The sequence below is a fragment of the Triticum aestivum genome, chromosome 2A (assembly GCF_018294505.1).
Source record: "Triticum aestivum cultivar Chinese Spring chromosome 2A, IWGSC CS RefSeq v2.1, whole genome shotgun sequence".
Lineage (NCBI taxonomy): Eukaryota > Viridiplantae > Streptophyta > Magnoliopsida > Poales > Poaceae > Triticum > Triticum aestivum.
Genome location: NC_057797.1, coordinates 786284984 through 786300714, shown reverse-complemented (window position 1 = coordinate 786300714; position 15731 = coordinate 786284984).

Sequence of the window (15731 nt, the reverse complement as noted above, 5' to 3'; positions counted from 1 at the left end):
GTGTAAGAACCGGGACTAAAGGTCAAGGGCATTAGTACCGACTCTTTAGTCCCGGTTCGAAAACCGGGACAAATGGCCCTTACGAACCGGGACAATAGGCCTTTTTTCTACTAGTGTATCCTCTCCTCTCGTGGTGACGAGGGGAGGGGAGGAGGAAGTCATCTGGCGACCACCATGGCCTGCCTGTTGTCGGTTCCATGGCTGGGCGTCAAGGGTTTCCGGTGCCATGGCTGGTACTGGTCGCCATGGCCATGGCCTGCGTGCGTGAGGAAGAGGGAGAGGAAGGAAATCAAATCACAGCAGAGGAGGAAAGGGATCTGGTGCTGCACCTGCTCCCGCCTGCGGCTCGATGGCCATGCTAGCTAGGGTTTCGGACCTCCATGCTGTCGTGGATCTGGGGGCTGCCTCACCTTCTCGCTCGATCTGCGGCTGGGAGACAAGGTGAGGGGCGCGGGAGAGGGTGGAGCGGCAGCGTCGGGGGTAGAGGGAGACGAGGCTGCCGGCGGTGGGGTTGGGGCAGAGGAGAGGAGGATTGGGGAATCGTTGGGTGGGGGAGAAGGAAGAGTGGAGTGTGTGTGCGGGTGTTGGGTGGAATTTTTTTAGCGTGGGTGATAGTAGCGCGTTTTGCAAACCAGGCGCTACAGCTATGTCTTTAGCAGTAGCGCTGGGTTGATCACCCACGCTGCTATGTCTTAACCCGGGGGTGTGGTGTGGCACACTTAATTACTAGTAGCGCTGCCCAAAAAAACTCACGCTGCTGCTAAGTAATATCAGCAGCGCGTTTTGTACTAAGCGCTACTGGTATTTACCAGTAGCGTGGGGTCCCGAACAAGCGCTATTGGTAAAGTTCTACGTATAAGCATTTTTGTAATAGTGCAAGGAGATTTTTCATACCGTAGTGCATGATGGTGACTCCACTCACACGGTGTGGAATAGTATCACTGGCCTCTTCAATGACAACAAGCTGGAGCGCATCGTCTTCCTTCAAAAAGTGTTCTTTGGCATTCACCTGAACCACTATTCCATCTATGAGTTCGGCCCGCGTCTCAAAACTCTCTTTGATGAGTTGCCGGACTTCCAGTTCCAGATGTCGGTGTCGCGTGCGTCTCAAAACTCCCTCCGATGCCAGTATCGCGTGCCCCTGGTCCCAGCTTTCCTGCTCCTCGCCCGGTGAGTCACCAGGCATTCTTTGTTGCGCCCCAGCTGAGCTAACCCTCCTACAACGGTGTTTCTCCCGGCTACCCCGGCTTCTACGTCGCGCCTCAGCCGGCGACCACTCCCTAGGATCCGGTGCTCCTGACTGCTTTGAAGCCCGCACCCCAGCCCGGGTCATACGGTGGCGGCGGTGATTGGTTCATGAATACTGGTGCTACCTCTCATATGGCGTCTAATCCTGGTAATATCTTTGTGTCTTTTCCCACCGCCACTAACTCTTGCATCATCGTCTGTAATCGCTCCGCCCTTCCCATTAATCATATCGCTTCACCTAACTTTCATTCATCATCCACTCATTTGACGGTGTACTGGACTAGAGGGTGCTACCAACGTCGGCCTGACAATTCATGGGCCTGCCGAGTGACTGTCCTGGATTAAGTGGTGGTATGCATGTCAGCCCGTCAGCCATGGGCCGCGCCGAGGACCCACCGATAACCAAAGACTGGACCATGTCTGTCATGGTCCACAACATAGTCAAGATGGAATTCTCCAACACTTGGGGCACACTTCAAGGCGTATTAAAATATTCGGCATGTTTATCTCAAGATGCAACCGATCATCTGTAACCCTAGGTACTCCCTGGCTCCTACATAAGCTATGGGATTTAGTCTATAGACGCAAGGTTTTAAGATTCATTTATACGATCTCAAGGTAGATATCTCCCTATACTTTGTACTCCATTCACAAAATATAAATAAGAGCAGGAGTAAGGTATTATCTCTTCGAGAGGGCCCAAAACTGGGTAAACACCATGTCCCTCTACAACTTAGTACCATCTATAAGGATCACCAGCTCGAGACCCCCCTACTCGAGATCTGCCGGATTTAGCTCCGACATTGGTAGCCAATGCAGGTCCCACTGTGTGGTCACAAAAGCTCGATAGCTCGTCTTCAGATCGACGACATCATTGGGTGTGGGAAGACTTTCTTCCCTAGACAACTTTTTGTCTTCGGTAGTGTCGCACTTTACTCTGACTCGAATAGTCACCTCGGCCAGGTCGAGAATCTCACCCCAGGCCAGAGGATGACCACAAGTATAGAGGATCACAACAGTCTCTGAGGGTAGCATTTCAGTAAAACAAATTTGGCAAAAAAAGGAGAGTTTCGACTTAACACGGCAGCACTAGACATCTACAGTTTATCAAGGTCAGTAAAACATGGTCAGTAAAACAAATTTGGCAAAAAAAGGAGAGTTTCGACTTAACACGGCAGCACTAGACATCTACAGTTTATCAAGGTTTTTCTTAGTTGAATCTACATGCAATTATTATAGAGATCACACTTTTCTTTTGGGAAATATGAACAGACCAAGATTCTATATGGACTAAACATTGGAACGAACAAGCAGAAGCAAGGCATACACAATACAGGTGTCATCAATGAGCAAGTCCAATGTACTTTAATGATAATGATTTGAGTTGGATTGTTATTGCATAATACATGAGGTATTTCCAATATATAGGGACTTTCCAACAAAAGAGAAGTAAAAACTGGATGGGAAATGAGTGTAAGCACAAATACCTTGGGTGGATCATCTATTGATCTGATCCACTTCCTTTAACTTCGGACATGTGTATATCTGCACCTTCTTTATGTTTGCAACAGCCTTTGCTCCACCAATTGAAACTAGGTTTGGACAGTCTGAAATACTCAATTCCTCAAGTGATTCAAGATTACTGTGCCATATGTCACCTGGAATGGATGTTATACCCAGACCATCAATGTTCAGTGAGACGAGGGATGTGAGGTTCTGTAGGCAGCTGGAAACATATGGAGAGATGTCCGCACATTTCAGTAAGTAGAGACTTTGAAGAGATGATGGCAACACACCAATCCCCTTTCCCAGTTGAGATTTGGACACATACTAACCGCCAAATGTTTCAGGTAAGGAAAACTACCAAACCTTTCACCAGGCAAGGACACTAACCCAGGACAATCTTCGACGTGAATTTTCTGAATAGCAGGTAAATATTCTTGTGTTAGGAGGTCATCAAGGGTTAACAATCTATCACCGTATTTAACTGTTAGGACATTAAGAGATGAGAATGTTGCAACGTTGCCTCCAAGAGATGTAAGAAATTCACAACTAATGGTTAAATCCCGTAGAGATGGAAGACTCCACATTTTAGTTGGATGGACGTGATAAACTCACATGATAAATCAAAATCGGTGAGGGAGCAACAGTCAATATTGGAGAAGAGACCAGAATCCAACAGAAATAGCTTCTTAAGGGACTGCGAAACCAGTCTTTGCAGGCGGATGTTTGGACAATAAATCACGTCTAGAACTGAGTTACAATTGAGAACCTGCCTGCTCTTTTGCAATGCAACTTATGGTTGATGTTGCTGTGTGGAAATTAAAGGGACCGGTGAGGTCGGTTTTCTTGAGGTTTTGAGGTTGTTGCATGCGCTCCGAGCTTTTTTAGGTTGTGTACGTGTGCGGATGATTTGCTATGTACGTACCCTGACTCCACATTGCTTTTCAGTTTTCATCTATGGTTTATGGTAACTCACCATTTGCCGGGGGTCGCACGTCAGATCTGGCGGGGCTGTTCATCACGGGTCCGCTCGGGTCGCCCCCCGCTCGGGCGACTCGGGCTCCACAACCCTAGCCGCCGTCGGGGCCTAGCCCATCCTCCTCCCCTCCTCCCGCCGCCGCCGGCTTGCGCCCGGAGGCTGACGGCGGTGGTGGGGGCTCTTCCTCCCTCCCGCGTCTCAGGGGTGGCGGGACCCCAACATGCGTGGAGGTGCGGCCGATCTAGAAGCGATGGCGGTTGGCCTGGATCGGGCGGCGGCGCGATGCGGTCTTCGGCGGCATGTCATCTGGTTTTAGATCGGCGGCGGCGGTGAGGGCCTGGTGGACTGCTTGGCGGTACCCATGGCAGATCTGTTCTGACTGGTGTAGCCAGTGGTGGTGGTCATCTTCTTCGTCGGCGGTGGCCGGCCAGAAGCTTGGTGATTGGATCTCGAGATCCATCATCTAGTCCCGGCTGTGAGTTGGGGAGACATGGTTGCCGGTGAAGACCGAGCCGACGGCAGGCGATGGCCGCGTTCTACGTCGTTACCTTGATGAAGGCATCGTTGTGTAACTACTGTCGACCCACTCGTGCTGCTCCAGGGGAAACCTTGGGATGTGGTGTTCCATATCGGACGATGGCGGCACTGCGGTGTCGTTTCTCTCTTGGGAGCATCGTTTGTGGAGCAGCGCTGGAAGTCAGAGGCAGGAGGTGGAGCGGCTTCGTCTTGCACGAAGCTTCGGTGGAGATGTCAAGTCATGCCTGATCGACAGGTGCTACGCTAGGTCATGCCTGGTCGGCAGGTGCTACGCATGACAGATCTTCCAAGGACTTCAAGCTGTGTCGGCTGGTGATACTTGGCAGCATGGCGCTGAGGTGTATCAGTGGCGACCACGCCGTGTTCAGCTGTTTGCGCGCAGGGAGGAGGTGCCGTTGGGCGCCGTGGTGGCGTCGACGATAGCTGGACCGACCAAGGTTGATGGATCAGTACCGTTCTGAAGATGGAGCAGTGGCAGTTGGCGGCGGCGGCCTATGAGAACACGCCGGACCAGTGTGTGCCCCAGACCCGGCAAGTGGCTAGGTTGGGGTCTCAGGTCTTAGATGTTAGGCTTGGCCGTGATGTCTATTTGCTATTAGGCCCAGGCTATCTGCGCCCATTCATCAACTGGATAGGTGTAGCGACAGTTTGTTGCTTAGACGGCGGGTTTAGTCTTACTGTTGTATTGATTTTGTAAGATCTTGTGAGAATAATTAATAAAGTGGCCGTATGCATCGCCCAGATGCAGAGGCCGGGGGTCATCCTCCTTTTCTAAAAAAAATCTATGGCTTATGGTTCAGTACAAGACAACAAGGGGGCTGATGAATGACTGGTAGATTCATCCATGTGTCACCCTGCCTATTAGTAGTGGCAAAAAATGTCTTATATTATGGGACAGAGGGAGTAGTAAGTAATAATAGACTAATAATGCTTGGCTATAATCCCCCCTTCCCTAGCGCCCCCCGCGTTGTCTCCCTGGAGGCGACTCGGGCGGAAACCCTAGCCGCCGCCGCCTCGACCACCACCCTTCGCCACCTTCCCTCGCCGCCGCCGGGCAAAGCCTACGGCGGCCGACGGAGGCGGGATTTTCCCTCTTGTGCTAGGGTCTCTCCTTGCCTCGTCCTCCCCGCGCTGGATCTAGTGGAGGTCGTGCCTCTTAACAGCTGCACTGCGGTGCTGCTCCGCCAACTGTCCTCCTCCCCCGCGCCCCGGTGACGTCTCCACTACTCCGCCGACGGTCCTCCTCTCATGCGCCCCGGTGACGTCTCTGCTGCTCTTGCCCCCCCCCCCGGATCTTGTGGTGCCACCGTGTCTCTCGCGAGCTGCGCTACGAGTGCTGCTCCAGCCTATGGTCCACCTCTTCCCAGCGCCCTGGTGATGGTGTCCCTTCCCCTGCTCCCGCTCGTGGTGGTGGAGAACCACCTCCTCCAGCCCCCCCCCAAACCCAATCTCCGGCTGCTTCTACTACTCGACCGGACCCTAACGTCCGCCGCATTTGCTGCAACCAGGCCCACCGGCGACTGCCTCTCCCGGTGGCTTAGGCTCGTGCCAGCGGTTCTGGGTGGTTGGTGACGGCTCATGTGTGAGCAGCAGAGTTTGGTTGGTAGTGTGACCGGGGCGCCCGGTGTCTCCTTCATCAACGACGGGTGGATCTTGCCTCCCTACAGTAGCAACTCCAGCCAGTGTTCTGACTTTCACATCTCCGAATCTTGATCCCACGGCTTTGGGAATGTTCGATCACAGGTCGGGGCGAAATCCCTGCACTCGTGCTGGCAACGGCGACACCTGTGGGTGTCATACCCTTCTTGAAGGCGCTGGCATGGCCTTCTCCATGCCCATCTTCGAGCATCAGGGGAAACTCTAGATCCGGCCCCGTGTCGGACGGTGATGCTGTCATGATGTCGTTCCCTTCTTTATGGCACTGTCTTGGTTGCTCGCGGCGTCCCTGGTGTTGGATCGTGTGATGTTGGATGTCGTGCTTGGTGTGGGCTACTTCTCCGGGCATGGGCATGCAGGGTGCAATGTACGACATCGTTGACTCTTCCTCCATGCTCCTTTCTTAGGCCCGGCCGTGTCCTACAACCCACTCACCGACTCTTCTAGGCGTTTATGGTGGGGGTACGTTGATTCGGTCGGCTCTTGAGTCATATCCACGTGATGTGAGTGTGTCGCGTTGGTCGTGACGCGGCCTTGGTGTCCTGAGCCTCGTCTCCTCACCTTTGTTGTTTGGAGTTCAAGCTAGCCTAGTTTAGGGTTGTGTTGTTTATGTTCTTTTTTCCCACATTCTGGTGTGGTGTTCCTCCCCTCCCTTTCCTTTGTAATGTTCTCTTTGTACTCTTCTCTGATACGCAATCTTTGTGTATTCGTGAAAAAGACACAAGAGCAGATGTTGTTGATCCTGACCACCGCACAAGTTCTCCCAAATGAACATATGGATATATATGGATCTGGGGAGTTTTACATCGGATGCATCCACACATATACCACTTGCATTTCTGGATGATTGTGAAGCTTGTGGAAGAAGCACATCTCAGCACTACTTTGATTCACATGGGCAATCCCTGTTTTTACAAACAAGAAATTGCTCTACCGAGCACTTCTTGGCAAGGGATTAATTGATCATTCTCTTACCGTATATTGTTTGAAGGGATTGATAGGTACATTAGTTTTCTGAGAAGAGAAAGGTTAGAAGAGGCACACATATTCATGAAACTAGTAAGATATCCTAAAGCTTTAAGCATTATTTCTCACACGAATTAACATATATAGTGAGCTTATCTATTGTTGGTAGATCTGGACGCACATGACGAGAGTCGCACAATTCAAAATTACTAGCAGAAGAATTATTCCACTAAACAAGGTGGACATGGAGAGGGCGATGGCAAAGATGGCATTTCCAGGGTCCGAATTTATTATGTAGCATATCTGATGACCCTCAGGACATTCATCTTACAAAGCCTAATCATCGCATACATAGCAAACACAAATAACCGGTGGGTTGCCCGTGCAATCATACTCCCTCAAATGCTTCCTATAGGAAGCGAGACATACCAACTTACAAATTGGCTTCACGCATGCATCAATTGTAATTTCATGAGAGTTGCAGTTCTCTGCAACAAAAAATAACCATGTAGGATTATTGTCACATATTCTTAATAACCATCAGCGTTCTTAGAGAATATCAATTTAGTTTCCATATCTAGAACGTGAAGGGAGAAAGACATATAACCTGCGTGAGTACAACTTCCAAGTAACACAAGTATGATGAGGAAGCATAGGGTGGCACTTCTCATCTCCATCTTCTGAATGCGCAAAAGAATTTATGTGTGCCACCTTTGTTGGTTTATCCTCCTTTTATATTGCACATACAACTATATTCAGTGCCTAAAGATATTCCTCCAACAAAGACGTCATATACGAGACACTTTTTAGGCCTATAGATGCCCTCAACATGCTAATCAATTGTCCTATTAATGTAGTACTACTCATCCAAAGCGGCGATGTATATCTACAAACTAAAGGAAATGAAAAATACTTTTTTATTTCCAAGAAAAAACCACGTTAATGTTTCTTGTATCCATATGGATAAATAATCCTAAATATAGATACTACAATATTTGTTAAATATGGTGATGCATAGAACCAAAGGAAATGAATGAGTGAAATTATTCTTTGGAACACACAATAGTATGCATAGTCTTTATTTATATCCAAATGAATTAATTGCCCAGTCTATAGATATTGTCCATTCAATCTGGTAATGCATACCAATAAATGAATGGTAATGAGTTAATATACAAAAAATAACAGGAGACATTTACCATCATATATCCATTGTAAAACCAAGCCACATACACATCATCACAGTTTTGACATTCTCAGTCGTTGTCGGATCGCACTCACAAATGAGTGGATCTCTTCGTCGTCCTACAACACCATATTGGGTGTGTGAAACGCTCGTAATCACAACAATTAGTTGTTCTCAGCCGGTGGATCATGCTCAGAAAATGGAGTAGTTTTCTTGGTCATCCCGCAACATTGTATTGCGTCTCTTTTTTACATGACTCCGCCTGAAACAACCTACTAAACATAAAATGGACCGCTGCTGCGTAGAATGACCTCGACAACCAAGGAAGACACACTGTGTGCTGCATTAGGTACATACGCGAACCGGCCCAGTGCAACTTTGATCTTTATCTTTCTAATGTTTTTCTCCATCAATGATGCTTCCTGCACCAGCTTGCTGCAAGCAAGTAGTTATAGTATGCATAAAACCAACTCTGGAATATGTTTGTCTACCAACCATACATGCACCTGCCTCCCTGTTGATGATCAAGGTTAGCTTGGACAGGCAGATCTGAGGGGTAGGGTGTCGAGATGGTACATTACATTACCAGCCAAATCGGTGGCTAGGGGTGGATTAAGGAGCTGCTCGGCTCGTTAAGCTCGTACTCGTTAGGCTCGTGCTCGTTAAGATTCGGCTCGTTTAGCTCGTTAAGTTTAACGAGCTGAAAACCGTGCCCGGCTCGGTTCGTTTAAAGCTCTTTAAGCTCGTGAGCTCTTGTTAACAGATTATAATGTGTTACGGTCTACAGGATGAGCAAAAATGCTAAACGCACGGGGTGTTTACAGGATTTTACGTGCTGCTTCCATATAACTTAACCTGCCCCCCCCCCCCCGATTTTCAGGTGGGTGGGGCCCAATCTCCCCCCTTAATCCAATCAGCTCCTGTCAACTCAGAGTCACTCCGTAAAAGCTCCGTATTTAGCCCGTGAGTGTAGCATTGCTGCAGGATGAGTGTGTAGGTGTGGTTTTTAAGATGAAATATGGTGACTACAAAAATGCACTAGTTTGTTGCCTCCTATGTCAATTAGATTGAATAGATGAGCTGAGGTGTTATAAAAAGTTTATCTCGTAAGATGAAAAAATGTATTGTGTTGTTACTAACGAGCTACTCGTGAAACTCGTTGGCTCGTTAAGCTTAATGAGCTGAAATCAATGATTGGCTCTGTTCATTAAGAAGCGAGCTACGAGCTTAACGAGTAGAACTATCGAGCGCTCGTTATGCTCGCGAGCTACGAGTTGTTAAGCAAGCATTTGATGCCTTTGATTATCATAAGGAAGTAAGGTGTCGTTTTCTGTTGCCATTGCAGTAGCATCCTTCGCTTTTTTTCACCAGCAGAGCATGACTCTCACTGCACTCACGGTGCATCTGTAAGGCATGTTGTATATGTATGCATTTGTGTGTTTTGGTGCATCTCTACTCTGGAATTATTGTTTGGTTATTTCGAAAGGAATTGCAGTGTACAGCAGAGCAAAGCTAAGGTAGTGTACCTTACTTAACTCACTAATACAGTGTATGCATGCGCTGCTGGAGCTTAGAATGGGTTGAGGACCTGGTGCCAAGACACTGCTTACTGCACATTTTTTCCAAGACAGATTTTGGGGTTCAGGAGTGAGGACAACAATTTGGCTTGCAGGGTTCAGACTCTTCAGACTGCTCTTTTGTGTTTGTTTGTTTTACCTTGCGATTGTTTCCAAGTTTCAGAAGTGAGGAAATAAGATGCCTCCGATGATTATTTAAGTATGGTGCTGCACAAATTAAGATGAATCTCCAGGTCACAAGAGTGTCAGTGTTGAATATCGAGATTAGTCCTATGGACAATGAGCAGGTTCAGTCAGTTTTGAGGTGCAGTGTATTGTCAGTTTTTATTGGAGCAGAGTAGCATCCTCTGCTTCTTAATTTCACCACCAGACCATCACTCTTACTTCACTTATTAGGTACATTACTTGTATGGTCAGTTTTTATTGGTTTGGTTATTACCCTACCGCTGCAAATCATTTCCAACTGCTGTGTTTTTGTATTATCAGTTCTTCAGAGTCAATACTGAAGCTAGATATAATATTCTGGCACTTTCAATTGTCTATTAGAAAATATCTCATGTAATAGCTGTTGGCATCTTGTACAATAGCCATCTCAGCTCTGTGTTCTTCTTTCTTTCTTTCTTTCTTTCTGTGTCAACCAAGTTGTGAGGAAAACATATTGTAAACGCTACAGCATCATTCTAGTGAGAGTCGAAGACAAGAAATCCTAGAACAGAAAGGAATACACCAAAATAGTGATGAATCAATCAATGAGTTGCATCAACCAGTTCCAGACCACACCCTACGAAGTAGTACAACTCAAATGCCAAAAGAGTTCAAGATGAAGATGCAGACGCAGTGCCCATCCATGCATGGTAAAACACATTCCAGACCTTTAACATGCAAAAAGTGTTCATTGTTCATTTTTTTCCGAAAAGGAGGATGACCCCCGGCCTCTGCACCTGGGCGATGCATGCGCCCACTTTATTAATTATTCTGACAAGACCTAACAAAGTCATAAACAGTAAGACTGAAGCCACCGTCTAAGCAACAACTCTCGCTACACCTATCCAGTTGATGAAGGGGCGCTGATAGTCTGGGCCTAATACCAAACAGACATCGCAGCCAAACCTAAACATCCAAGACCTGAGGTCCCAACCAGGACGCCTGCCTGGTATGGGGCACCTACCAGTCCGACGCACTACTCAACCAGGACGCCTGCCGGGTATGGGGCCGCCGCAGCCACCTGCCATGAGTCCATCTCCAGAGCTGTACTGTTGCATCTACCGTGCCGGGTCTCTCAGCCACCGACGCCACCACGACGCCAGACAGCGCCGTCCTCCTGTGCGAGTCCATCCTCCCATATCGAACTCTGAGTCTGCACTGCGCCATGCTGTCCAGATCCCTCGCCATCAATGTATGGATGAAGCACCGCTCCACTAAAGAAGCCGTCCGCTTGTCCCGCGAAGCCGAGTGCACCTCCAAGAATGCCACCCCCAAGGGGGTTACGACACATGATTGCCGCCAACATCTGATCAGCTGATCTAGGGTTTCCCCCGGAGGTATTGAGTGCAGTTGGGAGCTTCACCTCGATGATGCCTTCATGAAGGAAACGATGATAAGGGCATCATCATCACCGTCTCCGGACATCGACCGAAGATCAGGTTTTCACCCGGATCCGTCCCAAGAAATCCACCCAACAACCTGTGCACCGTCTCGACCGCCTTCAAAGCCCCAGATCCAGCCGCCTAGATCCGAACCAACCGCAGCAACAGTGCCACCGTGGGACCCCTGGCGCACCGGCCACTGCCTGAGTGTGCCACCACCGGAGCCTAGGAGGAGGGCTCCCACCCCACCTCGCCAAGCCGCGAGAGCCGCCAAGAAGGATCCCGCGCGCTCGTCGCCATCTCTGATCCGAACCAATCCATAGCAGATCGCCGTCACAGATCCACCTTGGACAGGGACTGCACCACACCATGCCGCCGCGGGAAGCCCGAGCTTCACCGGCCTCCACCCTCCAGGGCCGCCACCCTGGGATCCAAACAGAACTTTGCCGCTGCCACCGGCCAAGTTCCGTCGCCGCCGACCGGCCAAGCCGCCGGTCACTGCATGACCATGCGAGCACAGCCAGCCGGCCGACCAACTCCGATGAAGAAGAAGGCCACCACCACCAAGCCTAGGGCCGGCGCCCCAGACATCCTCGTGTTGCAGATCAAGTCTAGGAGCAGTGCCCCGCCGACGGCGATTGAGATCGGTAGCACAACGAATTAGCCCGTCATGAGTCAAGGCCAGATCCGCCGTTGCTGGTGCCGTCCTTCCCCGCCGCCGCCGCACCACTTCCATGTCGCCGCCGATCTGGCTGGAGAGGAGCGCCGCCTCCCAACCAGATCGAGATCCGAGGAGAAACTGCCGCCGCCGCCACGCCACAAGGGCTTTGCCCTGTGATGCCCCGGGCGACGGCGGCGGAGGGGAGCGGAGGAGGGGCGAGGCTGTAGGAGGAGGGCGGGGGCTCCCCGGTGCAGGGTGGCGCCGCCGCACGGGGGAGGAACGGGAGGAGGGACGGGGCTGTTGACGATCTTCATGTTCATTGTTCATACACTTACTAAGGAGTTTAGTTTGAATTTGTTGCAGACTGAACAATCATCCAAGGCGCAATCTGGCTCATACAAATCTGCTACATCAAACTAGTAAATATTTCTTTTGAAACCCGGAACCAACTGCCTGCCTGCTCGTTATTCAGACTAGGTAAGATTACAACAAAAAAAATCCCTCTCTGGACTCGCACCAAAGTGGTGCGTCCCTCATTTCGAAAATTCGTATCTGATCCCGAGCATAGCTGAACCCGAAATCTCACGCATCCATTCACATCGGGATGGTTTTTTTTTTTTGCGGGGAAAAATTTGAGAGCTTTATTAAACAAAGGCGTTCGCCGAGCAGTCAGCCAAAAGGCTGCTGATCAGGAAGCTAGGAGTGTTGTCCAGGGCTGGTATTTCCCGTCGAACCTCGCTCGCGTATATGCGACGTACTCTCTCCGTTCCTAAATATAAGGTGTATAATTTTTTCCAAAAAGTCAAACTTCTCTAACTTTGAGTAAGTTTTTAGACAAAAATATCAATGTCTAGAATACCAAATCATTATCACTAGATTCAGCATGAAATATATATATTTCAATATTTTAAATATTCAATATTGTAAATCTTTATAGATTTTGCTATAAAGTTGGTCAAACATAGAGAATGGTTGACTTTTTGAGAAACTAATAGTACTACACGTTACATTAAGGAACGTGAGGGAGTATATAGAAGGACAGCTGGCGTATTAACTCCTGTTACAAACGGACGGACGTCGTGGTACAGGACATAGCCCGACGGCCCGGAAACTGTTCTGGGCCGACCTTTTCCACTGCGGGCGACGGGTCGAGCTAAAGGCCACCCAACTGGAATAAATATCCTTTGCCGTTCCCCTGCCAATCCATCAGCCGCCACCCAAAGCCCAAAGCAGCAGTCATGTCTGCGTCCGCCCAGCCGCAGGAGGAGCACCTCCGGCTGTGATTGGGACGACCAAGTTAAGGCCTCCTTTGGTTCATAGGATAAGAATGTTATAGGAATAGGAAAATTATAGGAAGTGAGATGACATGCATCTTAATTCTTATAGAGAAAGAGATGTCATTTGATGCATAGGATAGGAATTTTTTCATTGAGTCTTAGCTAATGTTTTTTTTCTTTCAAAATGTGAAGAATTGATTCCTATCCTACATAGAAATAGGAATACATTCCTACGAACCAAAAGACTTCAAAGGAAATTTTCCTTTATAAATCCTATCCTTTAAAAATCCTATGAAATTCCTACAAACCAAAGAAGGCCTAAACCAGTGTGGGAGGTCCAGAGGAAAACGAAAACACAGCTTATTTCACTCACCTTCGTTTTCTGGTCGGGAGCGCCAGAGCACTCCGCGCCAGTCATCATCGCCGATGCTGCAAACACGGCAGCAACGCTTAAGTCAGTCCGGGCGCTCCACACCGGCACCATTGCTGCTAGCAGACTAGAACACATGGAGGATGAACCTGACGCCCAATATCCACCACAGCTCTTATGTGATGGCACACCCCATCCCTCGATCACACATACGTACAAGTTTTGAATTTCTATTCGAGCAGGCGCACGTGTGTGTACACTACTCCCTCTGTAAACTAATATAAGAGCATTTAGATCACTAAAATAGTAATCTAAACGCTCTTATATTAGTTTACGGAGGGAGTACAAGTTAAAACCACCTGACGCATGGACGCCTCCAGCTTGGACATGCATACTAGTGTAACACTCCTGAAGGAAATCAGGAGAGACACGACCGGTTCAAACTTAGGCCTACTGATCATGTGGATGCCTGCACACACGACCACACTCTCAGAAATTGCAGTGTTGCCAGCTAGGAGGGATGCATACGCAGATAAATCATGGATGCAAACCACATCAAGAACACTGCAGACAGGGAAATTGTCACATTCAAACTCATACTACTTTAGTTCTACAGTCATAACCACAAAGAACTGACACACATTCCATACCACGCAGCTCCCAACTCTACCCCCAGATGTGAAACCTCAGCCAGGCAACTTCTACAGACAGAATTCATGACCCCAAAACTGACGAACATTGCCGGATGGTATACTCTTATACTGCTTTCAGGCATGCCATCTTGCCACCTGTCTTACAGTACTTGCACATATATAATCTTTCTAGCAGTTCAAATTTTGAATCTACCCGTGCGCACAACTCAAATGCCAAAAGAGTTCATTGTTCAAACTAATCAAGATGAAGATGCCGACGCAGTGCCCATCCATGCATGCATCGTAATACACATTCCAGATCTTTAACATGCCAAAAGTGTTCACTGTTCATACACTTACTAGGTTGACTGGCCGACTCTTGTGCCAGAAAAGGGGCTCAGCTGCCTGCCTTTTGTTTAAACTAATCCCAATTTACTCTTCAATGTGGATTCCAGAGTTAAGATGCACCAAAGCACTTAAAATGCATACAGATATATACAACATGTCTTAGAGATGTAAAGTGACTCTCCATCGTTTTCATAAGTTACAACAAGATTACGAGTGTGTAAACTGAGAACTAATAGTTATGGGATTGCAGATGGAATTCACGGGATAATAAAACTGCTAAAAGGGAGAGGCTCCTATGGAGAGACAGTGAAGCGGAAGGCATATCACTACTAAGGAAAACCTTATACACAACAGCCTACCAGTAGCGCTTTTTAAATAGAAGTGTTGCTGCTAATTAGCAGTAGCGCTTGAACAAAAAGAGCGTTGCTACTATGCACTTTCCAAATAATGATTTCAATGGAGAGACGGTGAAGTGGAAGGCATGAAGTCTCGTTGTCCTAGGGTCTTCCACTTCCCAAATAATGCAGCTATAGCTTCACTGTCATTAAAATAGAAAACAAGGTCAGTAAAGCCTATGTGGCAAATAAAAAAAAGGGGAGAGTTTCATGACACGACAGCACACAATTTGTCCAAAGAATGGAAATATTAACAGATCAAAGATTATATATATGAACTAAACATTGGAACTAACAAGAAGAAACAAGTTTTACAATACATGTAGGTGCCAGCGTACTTTAGTGATAACAATTTAACTTGGATTGGTAGTTTGCTACTGCATATAATACATGAGTTATTTCGGGCGTATATGGAATTTCGAACAAGAGAGAAGAAAAGGTTGCACAGAAACAAGTCTTAGCCAACTTGGCATGCAAGGTTAGCAAGTTTTACAAATGTCACATTAAGTAAATATTTCAAACATTTCTTTCAGGAAATATTAACAGATCATGATTCCATAGACTTTTTTTCCGGAAATAGTAACAGATCATGATTCTATACGGACTAAGCATCGGAAGTAACAAGCAGAAACAAGATGGTTGTGTGCATCGATGATGTAGAGGCCGGGGGGTTTAACCTTGTTTCGAAAAAATCAGTAAGTAAATCCAGCATACTTTACAGATAATAGTTTAAGTTGGATTGCTACTGCCTAATGCATCAGTTATTTCCAGGATATAGGAAATTCCGAATAAAATGTAAGTAAAAGCTGG